Source organism: Taudactylus pleione, unplaced genomic scaffold, assembly GCF_031769625.1.
Source record: "Taudactylus pleione unplaced genomic scaffold, aTauple2 ptg000145l, whole genome shotgun sequence".
Taxonomy (NCBI): domain Eukaryota; kingdom Metazoa; phylum Chordata; class Amphibia; order Anura; family Myobatrachidae; genus Taudactylus; species Taudactylus pleione.
This window is the reverse complement of record NW_028284547.1, coordinates 6,565,466-6,577,501: the sequence shown is the minus strand read 5'-3', so window position 1 is coordinate 6,577,501 and position 12,036 is coordinate 6,565,466. Positions and strand designations below refer to the sequence as shown.

At 37.9% G+C, this 12,036-nt stretch overlaps 1 pseudogene; it reads left to right on the top strand.

Moving 5' to 3' along the window:
* The first annotated feature begins 3,911 nt into the window (after window positions 1-3,911).
* Window positions 3,912-12,036, top strand: part of LOC148522666 (uncharacterized) — a 44,093-nt pseudogene continuing 35,968 nt past the window's right edge.

The window sequence follows — 12,036 nt, the reverse complement described above, 5'->3', positions numbered from 1 at the left end:
CTCAGGTGCCCACACCATCACTAAACTCTATTCATATTGGTCCCCCAAATGAATCTTACCTCCACATTACCTCCACGTTACAGCAACCTGGATAATCTTATTCACATCTCCCCCACAAATGCTATCTCTATATCCTGTGCCCTCTGGAATGCCATGTCAGTATGTAATAGACTGGTCCCCACCTATGACCTTTTCATCTCCAACTCCCTGAATCTCCTAGCCAATACTGAAACCTGGATCTCACCCTCTGACACCATCTCTCCTGCTGCTCTCTCCTCTTGGGGCCTTGCCTTCTCCCACACCCCCCAGCCTGGGGGTCACCATGGTTGTGGTGTTGGGGTCCTTCTATCCACCAGTAATTCCTACCAGCTTATACCCTCTGAACCATCCCTTACATTCCCCACATTTGAGGTTCATGCTCTACACCTCTTCCAATCAGTAAACCTCAGAGTAGCTATCATTTACTGTACCCCTGGCTCTCCTTCCAAATTCCTTGACAACTTTCCTTACTGGCTCCCTCAATTTCTCTCCTCAGATCTTCCCTCCATTATCCTAGGTGATTTTAATATTCCTATTGACATTCCCACAGAATCCTCGGCAGCTAAACCCCTTACCCTCACCTCTTCATTTGGTCTCACCCAATGGACCTCATCACCTTCCCATGTGAGTGGGCACTCACTTGATCTGGTCTTTACTCACTGTTGTGATATTTCTGATTACTCCAATTCCCAATTCACCCTCTCTGACCATCACCTTCTCTCTTTTAACCTATCCCTCTCTCCTTCCCCTCCTTTACCTCCTAAGGCTACCATTACTAAGCATAATATTGAGGCTAATGACACTGTTGCTTTTTCCTCCCTGCTGGACTCTCTTCTCTCCCCTATTCTTTCTCTCTCCTGTCCGGAACAAGCTATTTTCCTGTACAAATCCTCCTTTACTTCTGCTCTTGACTCTGTTGCTCCGGCAATAACTACTCACCCTCACAGATCCACACCACAACCCTGGCATTACTAATGCACCAGATACCTGCAATAGTGTTGCCAAGCGTCAGTGGAGAATATCACTTTCTAAGGCTGACTTCCTCCATTTAAAAATTATTCTCTCTTCCTATAGTGCTGCCCTGTCTCTCTCCAAACAAACATATTTCGAAAACCTCATCTCCTCCCAGTCCTCAAACCCCTGGCATCTCTTTGCCACTTTCAACTCCCTCCTCTGCCCTTCCCCTCCTCGCCTCCCCTCCTCGCTCTCTGCCCTTGACTTTGCCACCTACTTTACATCTAAAATTGACTCCATATGTGAGGAAATCATATCCCACCAGACCCTCAGCACTCCTCCCCCTCCTTGCCCTGACCACCCTTCCCCTTCTGTCTCACCAACTCTGACTTCCATCTCCCCTGCTTCTGGAGAGGAAGTCATGGCTCTCATCTGGTCCTCCCCTCCTCCACCTCCCCTCTTGACACTATTCCTTCCCATCTCCTCTCCTACCTGTCTCCTTCTGCCTGTTCCCATCTGGCTCACCTCCTTAATCTCTCCCTATCATCTGGCACTGTCCCTTCTGCATTCAAGCATGCCCTTGTCTCCCACATTCTTAAAAAACCTACCATTGATCCTAACATACTTCCAACTATCAACCCAGCTCTCTTCTCCCTTTTGCTTCCAAACTCCTTGAGTGTATTGTCTACAACCACCTTACCACCTTTCTTTCCTCCCACTCCCTCCTTGACTCATTTCAATCTGGCTTCCATTCTCTCCACTCCACTGAAACTGCCCTCACGAAAGTCAGCAATGACCTCCTTGCTGCCAAATCCAAGGGCCACTACTCTCTGCTCATTCTCCTTGACCTCTCTGCTGCATTTAACACTGTAGACCACCCTCTCCTCCTGCAAATCCTTTACTCTCTTGGTTTATGTGGCACTGCCCTCTCCTGGCTTTCCTCCTACCTTTCTGATCATTCCTTCTCTGTGTCCTCTCATGACTCCTCCCCCCCACTTCCACTAACAGTAGGAGTTCCCCAAGGTTCTGTTCTTGGACCTCTCCTTTTCTCCCTATATACGTCCCCTTTAGGTGAACTCATTAACTCCTTTGACCTCCAATATCATATCTTTGCTGATGACAATCAAATTTACCTTTCCACCCCTGAGCTCTCCCCCTCGCTCCTTACCTGTATCTCCAACTGTCTCTCTGCTGTCTTTTCATGGATGTCCCAGCGCTTTCTTAAACTCAACATGTCTAAGACTGAGCTGATCATCTTCACACCCTCTTCCACTACATCTCTTCCCACAATTTCATTATCCATTGATGGCACAACTATTTCCTCTAGTCCAAAGCATGCTATCTTGGAATTATCCTAGACTCCTCCCTCTCCTTTAAACCACACATTCAGCACCTCTCTGCCATATCTACCAAAAAAATATTAGACCTTTCCTAACCCAGGATGCCACTAAAACCCTCATCCACTCACTGGTCATTTACAGATTGGACTAATGTAACCTTCTCCTAGCTGGCCTCCCAGTCTCTCACCTCTCTACACTACAATTGGCTCTCAATGCTGCTGCTTGGATCATCTTCCTCTCCAGATGTTCTACATCTGCTTCCCCTCCCCGGCTCTGTCGTGCACATGCGCTAGACCAAGATAGCGATGGGCAAGCTGTCGCTCCTGGACTTGCAAGAAAGGGGGCTTGCTGTCGATGTTGAGTGACAGCACGCCCCCTTTGGTGGGCAGGCCGGGGAAGTGGCTGCCCAAACAGAGGCATTCCCATGTGAATGCCTCCATTTGGGGCCGGCCCCACTGACATCATGAGTGATGTCAGTGGGAGAGATTTCGGCTCTGTGAGATCCGAAATCTCTCTGGAGATTCCGGCATTGAGACCCTACAACAAGGGTCTTGTTGCAAGCCCGAAGGTCACGATGGTCTTGACCATCACAACCATCTTCCTGGCCACTCGCTATAGCTGTGGGTGGTCACCCACAGCTATGCAAGCAGCCAGGAGGCCACTCTAAGAATCAAGAAGGCCGGCCCTGATCCTTTGATTAACTGACATAATGTCCTAAGCCAAAATGCATTTTCCATGAACTAAGTTTTATTTTGAATTCCCATTTAAATGCCCAACTTTGGAAAATATATATATACATGAACCAGGTCTCCCTGTAGTGAATATAAACACCCTGAGTGCCTGCACAAATAGTACATACAACCTCCACAAGGTGCTGCACTCCAGTCATATATGAGCTCTCATAATGCAGAAGGTGATTGGCAATGTTTCAGTGCTATATAATTTGACAAAAGTGCCACAAATTTATAGGTACTGAAACATTGCCAATCACCGTCTGCTTATCAGAGCTCATTTAAGACTGGAGTGCAGCACCTTGTAGAGGTTGTATATATAGTTGTTTTTCTATAGCTCCACCACAAGTATTTCTACTTATATATCCTCAACCTACTTGTTCTGAAAAATATCCATGTTTATATATTTATCAACAGACAATATGTATTATATTAAGTATCTGTTGCATAAGGGTAGAGGTCTCTATACTGTACATCTGACTGGAAATGGGAATATAGCTATTTGATAACATAACAATCATTGAAATATAAGTAATTGACTGGGTCATATTTGCAAGTGTATTTAAATATGCATCATGTTCTTTATAAAAAAAAAAAATGTTAGTGTAAAAGAATATTTACTTAAATTACCTTATGTTATTAAAAAATATCTCTTTTCTTACTGAACAAAAAAGGAGCAGAATTACCTTTAAGAATTTTAGAAGATTTTGTAAAAAATTATATTGTTCTCTGATCAAGCTAACTAAAGACGCCATTTCTTCTTAAATCACTTGTGGATTCACAAAGGCTATTTTCTTTACCTGGATAGCAGAAACCTTCTAAAGTTAAATTGTTTCTCATTTAATATATGATGAGTCTCAGAGAAGTGAAACCGCATATGTGCTCTGAGTGTGACAAAAGCTTTACATATAAATCAGAGCTTCTCAAACATCAGAGGAGTCACACAGGAGGGAAACCATTTACATGTTCTGAATGCAGCAAGTGTTTTTCCCAGAAGGCACATCTTGTTAGACATGAGAGGATACACACAGGAGAGAAACCATTAAAATGTTCTAAATGCAGCAACTGTTTTTCCCACAGTATACAACTTGTTAGACATCAAATGATACATTTAGGAGAGAAACTATTTAAATGTTCTGAATGTAGCAAGTGTTTTACTGACATGACACATCTTGTTAGTCATCAGAGGATTCACACAGGAGAGAAACCATTTAAATGTTCTGAATGCAGCAAATGTTTTTCCCATAAGTCAGATCTTGTTAAACATCAGAGAATTCACACAGGAGAGAAACCATTTATATGTTCTGAATGTAGCAATTGTTTTACTGACATGACACAACTTGTTAATCATCAGAGGATTCACACAGGAGACAAACCATTTACATGTTCTGAATGTAGCAAGTGTTTTTCCCAGAAGTCACATCTTGTTAGACATCAGATGATTCACACAGGAGAGAAACCATTTAAATGTTCTGAATGCAGCAAGTGTTTTTCCCTTAAGTCAGATCTTGTTAAACATGTGAGGATTCACACAGGAGAGAAACCATTTAAATGCTCTAACTGCAGCAAGTGTTTTTCCCATAATTCAAATCTTGTTAAACATCAGAGGACTCACATAGGAGAGAAACCATTTAAATGTTCTGAATGCAGCAAGTGCTTTTCCCAGAAGTCACATCTTGTTATACATCAGAGGATTCACACAGGAGAGAAACCATTTAAATGTTCTGAATGCTGCAAATGTTTTTCCCAGAAGTCAACACTTGTTAAACATCAGAGGAGTCACACAGGAAAAAAATTTTTTTTAATGATCTGAATGCAGCAAATGTTTCTTCCGTAAGTCACAACAATTTATACATAAAAGGATTCACACAGCAGATACATGTTTTAAATGCTCTGAATGCAGCGTTTTACCCACAATAAACAACTTGTTGGACATAAGAGGATTCACAGAGGAGTAAAACCATATACATTTTCTGAATGTAGCAAATGTTTTACTATAAGAATAGCACATATTAATCACATGAGTCACATTGTGACCCTGATTATAGCATTTGTTTCTTAAGTAGCATTTGTTTCTTAAGTAAGTTAACTTGTATCACTTTAATATCTTACATGTGAGGACATTTTATTATCTGTTTGTTACAAATGTTTTGAATAAATACATCTTTTTAAAAACCATAGAGGAGAAAACTGTATACTTGACCCTCTGCACCATTTTAAATATAAAGACAATGTATAAGGTGAAACTGCCCAAATTTGTCTCAAAATTATTATTCATTTAAAATTATTAAATATTTCACTATTGTGGCATAGGGGGATTCTACTACTAAAGCCTAATACAATAGTAAATAACAAACAAGAGAGTGAATATCAGTTGTCTTGGTGTAATGCACTGGTTTACACATAACTTATTTTTATCTTCAGTAAAGGCAGATTATCTATATTAAAAAATAATTTCTCGCATCCCCTAGTTAGTGAAGCTATAAGTCACAGTTATTGCCCCCTAGAACTGCAAACAAATATATGGATCAATATTACACTGCTAGGGAAGAGATATGGCATTTCTACAGTGTTTTTTTGGCAACTCACCCTCCTGGTTTCTAATTAACTTGATTCTTATGATTGGCAGATATATGTGTACTGGACATGTCTACAGGATCATGCACACTGATCTGTATGACCCTACAAGTGTACTCTCTGATCTATCTTATACTTCCTATAGCTCTCTTTCATACCTATCTACTGCTGTCATGCCTGCCACTATAAAAAGCACTCTGCACTATATAGTAAAATGGTGCAACTAAGATAGAGGTCACATGTATCCTATAGTAACCAATCAGATTACAAGATAGACAGCTAATATCTGATATCTTGATGTTATGGGTCACAGCAGTTCATAATGTTAATTAAATCCAATCACAAAGAGAGAAAAATATGTATCATGCTTAAAATAAAGATGCAGTACATTAAACTATTTAAAACTAAAATGACAGTGAAAGAAAACACATAACTAATTATAAAGAAAAATGGGGGTGGAACTGGGCAAGACCTCAAAAAAAGGCTATGATAATGTTGCTGCTGTAAGCACTGCAAGGTTACTACTAATCTTGCAACATAGGTACAAATATAGAGAGAATGGGTTGTGCTCTGCGCAACATTTAGCCCTTGGAGAATGAATGACACATATAAAAAATTATAATATAAAATTAATAAATGTATTAATAGACTTTTCTTGTATATAAAAAAATATGTATATTGGAATCCTATTGGTCTTCCAAAATCATAAATGGCCTAATACCAGAATACAACACAAACAAAAACGGTATAGACATAAAACAAATAGACACAAGACAGTGTATATGTATAAACAATTAAATGACAAATCTTTAATCTTCAGTGCATCTAGAATAGCACTTAGAGGTATACCCCAGCATCTATTGACTCTGGTATAGCTGATTTTAGTCTCTCAGTGCAACTAATTCCTGCTCTCAAGAGTGATATGTCTTGGCATTTAAACACTATGGAACCTTCTGTAGGTAGACAAGGATAACTACAATATACTGTATTATCTATTATAAAGTAACTGATCCAGAGGTGCATTATGTAATAATTAATGTGACTATTAAAGGTTCTCACTATACATTTTGTGATTTATATCCTCTCATTATTTATAGTAAGATTTTTTTCAACTACTGCTTACTTAATTATATAGACAGTACAAGGGAATTATAATTTAATAGTAGGGGGACTTTAATATTTTTGCTTCTTCATTTATTACCATACAATTTACTTCTCAAACCCATTCTAATTCATATACTATATGTTTTCCTTTTATATCACAATAATTACATTTTGCAGATATGTGGAGGGTATTTCATGTAAGCAATGCTGAAATTGAGCTTATTTCTATATCAGGTCATGCACTTATATGGGTTACAGTACCTTTTAAATCCTTACGAGGATACTATGAAATATGGCACATTCTATCATATTTATCTAATTCTTGAGAATTTTGCAATTTTTCAACACTATATAAAACATGTCAAAAGGATCTCACAGCTGAATATAAAGTATATAAATTAACCTGTTCCTCCTCTCACTTTTTACCTGTATATCTTCAGCATAAGGCTCAATTTGATGCTTTAATTACTAAAATAGCCAAAATACATGTAGCAAGTAATAATTATAACCTTTATAGGCTAGGCAAAAAGTCTGAAAAACTTTTTTCTACCCTTTGTGGTGAGAGAAACCCTATTTGCAAAGGCTCCTAAAATACAGAGGGGGCAAGGATTACCACCATGAAAGAGATAATGAAGGTATTTACATTTTTTTCTAAAACATTATTTTTCCAAGATTCTTTGAATATTCAAAATAAATCTAAATTTTAGTAGCATATTTACCTTCCTCAGATATTAATAGATCGAGCAAAAAAACTAATTTCACTAATTTCCTGCAATGAACTTTCTAAAGGCCTCATTTAGCCCGGATCACATGGTAGCAATCATGCACGCAGTTCCGCTGCAAAATTATGCAAATTAATGCAATTGCAATGCCGCCGCAGCAGTACAATATAAAAATGCCCACTTCCCTTTTCTCGCATCTGTAATACCTTGCAAGTCTGTAAAAACATTGGTAACAACAAGTAACATCATAGCCACTCACACATTTACACAAGGTCAGACCAAACCCAGAAATTGCTAAACTTCCTTTAAACAGCTAGAGCTCAGGCTGTGTATGCCATTTCAAGGGTTAATTTATGCATGCCCCTGCAACAGCATGCAAATGCACTGGTACACCTGCATTTTGCCAAACACCCCTGACACACCCCTAAATGGTACTTCCTGTCAATCACTCTGCCATGTGTCTGCAGACTCACTGCATACATTTTCCAAGGGTTTGTGCACAAGCACTGCAATGCATATGCTGGCAAAGAACACAAACATCACCCATCTGCATGTGCTTTAGCAATAGCAATCAATGATGACTCAGGCACTACAGAATTTAATTCACTTTTGGTGGATGGGGCTTCAGGGCCGGATGGTCAAAGTAGTGAATGTTTTTTTACAAGATAAAATTAAAGAACCTTTCACCCTTGCCAGTTAACAATTTCTTTCAACATACACTTTACCTAGGTTAATTAATTAAGCTCTTTAAAAACTGTTACCTAAGCCAGAGAGAGACCCATAACTTTCAGAGTCCTGTAGGCCGATCTCACTACTTAATGTAGATTATAAAATATTTACAAAAAAAGTATCAGAATATATAAAATGCATCTTACTAGATCTAGCTGAAGATCAATCAGGATTTGTCTGCAGTGCCATTTGGTTTACAACATTAAAAAAATCTTAGCTATAATTTAGTATCTTGTTTCCTCTGGCACACCTGACCTCAACATGGCTATATCCATTGATGCTTAGAAAGCGTTTGATCTTATTACATGGGTTCTTTTATTTGAGTCATTATTGAAGTTTTGTTTCCTATATGAATTTATTAATATTATATGATCCCTCTGTACAGGAACAACAACACAAATAGTAAGTATAGAACACATATAAAATGTGTTCTCAATATTTAGGGGTACTAGTCAGGGGTGCCCATTTCCTCTATTTTTATTTGCCCTGGAGTCTTTAACTATTGCTTTACATAGAAATAAATTGTTCACTGGTATAAACATCATAAATTAGCACATTTTTCAAAGGACATGATGCTGTTTATCCCTAATCCTGACACATCGATACCATTCATTGTTGATTTGTTTGGTAGATTTGGTTCTTTTTCAAGATTTAGGGTTAATTTTGATGAATCCAAAGTGATGCCTATGTTTTGCCATAAAATTACTCAGAATAACCCTTCTATTGTTCAGCCATTTAAAATATATTTTAACTCTAAAAAAAACCTTGGCTTTATTATTCTTTCTGTTCTTGAGAATCTAATAAATTAAATTTTTCTTCTATATTTTAAAAAGATCACAACAATTGTTAGATATCTGGACAAATCTACACTTTATTGGGATAAGTAGTTTTATTAAAAAGTGTAAATTAGCCCACAGATATTACCCATAACTCACTATAAGAAAGATAATAAATCCTATGATGAACAAGTACATTTGATATGGTAAGGGAATAAAAACTAGTTTTGATCTCTCTAAATTATGCTTACCAAGGACACAGGGTGGCTTTGGGGCTCCAGACCTCCAAGTTTTCATGAAAGTTGCTTTATTTTCATAATATATTATACTGGTTCTATATAAGAAGTATATATGCCAATTATTTGCTTGAACAAAACCTATTCTCTGCTTATTCTCCTGAAGCTTTAATGCACCTTCCCTTATCTTCCATTCTGTTAGAAATGTGTTCTAATATCATGTTTATAGAGACATATCACTCCTGGTTGGAGATTAACAAAGGATTTAAAAGATTTTTTTTATCAACACCATTATCACTTTTTGTGGAAATTCATTATTTACCCCAGGTTTAGAAAATAATATATTTTTGGTTTGGAGGGACAAAGTGATTACATTTATGTGTGATTTATTAGATCTTGGGGATGTAATTTTGAATTTTACCTCGTTGTTACATAAAAAAATTAAAAAAACTAATATTAAGCACTAGTGTTACCAATAATCCTCATGTGATATAATTCCTATTGGTTAGAACTCACTGGTCTGCTGCTATTCAAAATGTGAGGGGTGAAGCCTCACAAAAACATACACAATATGAAACAGATGAACAGCGCTGACCGCAGAGAGCATATAAACAATATTTAATTAATAAAATATGATAAAATGACAACATAAAACAAAAACTCTAAGAAAATGCACACTGTGAATTTCACAGCTGATAAAATTAAATAACAGCACTAGTTAAAATGTTGTTACATTGCACCATTAAGTATCCATTAAAACTCTTACTGTAAGTACAGATATAGCGGTCTTTGAGCACACAGTCCGGCAAACAAGAATGATCAGCCAATTGTAAAGGTAAGTATAGTTATAACTAATAATGCCCACAAGAGAATGGTACATAAAATAGTATCATGAACAGGGGCTATTATAATCTACCCAGATGATTAGCATCATTGATACCAATAGCAGAATTCTGTTGGTGCTAGACCAATGATTATGTCACTTTCCTAAATGGATAATGGTCATACAGTATTCCCTGGCTAGTTAGCCTTCCACATTGATTATACTGAGTCTCTGGCCATGCACTGCTCTTACAACTGTATGTTCTGTGTGAGTACTCACGTGAGTACATGGTGGGGACTTGAATGACCGGTCGTATCTCTGAACTGCTCGTAGCACTCTCCATGCTACCTCCGTCTTTGTGCCCTACTATCATGGTGCTGTGCTCCGGGACTAATTCCACACTTGCTGGCTCTTACAACTGTATGTTCAGTGTGAGTACTCACGTGGCACACCGCTGTGCAGGCAGTGGGGACTTGAATGACTGGTTGTATCTCCAAACTGCTTGTAGCACTCTCCACGCTACCCCCATCTCTGTGACCTCCTATTGTGGTGCTGTGCACTGAGTCTAATTCCACACTTGCTGGGTGTGTGACATCACACTTCCATGTGGGGCTGGCAGTGAACAGCTGATGTCCGGACATGTGACTGGACACGTGACTGTGCATCACTGGGATGGAGAAACCAAAGGTACCGTGGATCAAGATGACAGGGGTGAGTGTGAGCAGATCTTCATTCCCACATGTCACTGGTGATGGTCCCTATCTCGGACCATCCATTTATACTTAGTTAATAAAATCCCAATTGGTTCCATTCTTGAGACATGATTCAGTCAGGATTATTATTAACTCCTTATTATCTCTTCCATAGGTGATGGTCATCATAACATATTTAACCCTTCTAATTTATACACATGAAGTAAATAAAATCACCATGACAAAACATACTTAAATCGACAAATTAATAAAAAACATTTGTCAATACTCAAATCACAAATTATATTAGTTTATTAGAGTCCAACCTCTCACCAAACATAACAATTCTCCATAAATATAGGGAGAGAGAGAACTCATTTAGTTCCATTCAAAGAGCACTTTTCAAAGCTTACCCTTTGAAATACATAAATATAAAACCCCAATATACATATGAGTATAATCCATTTATAAAAACAACAATGAAATTGAAGTAGAATCAATAGATTCTATAAATGTCTACACAACCGATTATATTTAAACTGGTGCCATCTAATGTGCCAATACAAGAGAACAGAGGAACAGGGCAAGAAAACCACAACATACCACATGACAATAGGTAATTTCATTATTCAAACTAGATATTAAATAAACATCATAAAATATATTCCAGGGTTCTTGTATCTAAAAGTATAGAGTAATACTACTAAAAGGGGAAATGACGAGAGAAATACAACATACCACATGACACTAGGTCATTTCATTATTCAGACTGAATATTATATAAATATCACAGAGTACATTCCAGGATTCCAGTATCTCAGGGTATAGCATAATACTGTTAATGATGTAATAAATTAACCTTCCATTTTATCATAACGCTAGTCTCTCAGATAATTCATATACCCAAAACAAATATAAATCAAGAAATTGATTCCTAGAGCACATTCTATTACATATAATAGCTATTTGACAATTGGTGCTGTGGTGCTAACACTCTCAATACCTGATAAAAAGGAATAAGGGTAGGGGAGAGGGGGAAGGGGAGGAAGTTGCAATAGACCAAGCCCTAGAAATACAGTGGGCTTAACAAGAGATCTTGATATGATTGATGGCAAAAAACAGGTCCATCAGAATATCACACTTGAACCTAAAGGGACCTGGAGTGTCCAAAATGACTATCCTAATGTACCCCCATGCCTAATCTCAATCTAGTAATGATCTACTGGACCTCAACCTAGCTTTTATTATATTCCATTCAATTCAATGTTATCATTCAATCCCCCAGGGGACTAAAGTTCCCAGTCTATAGATCC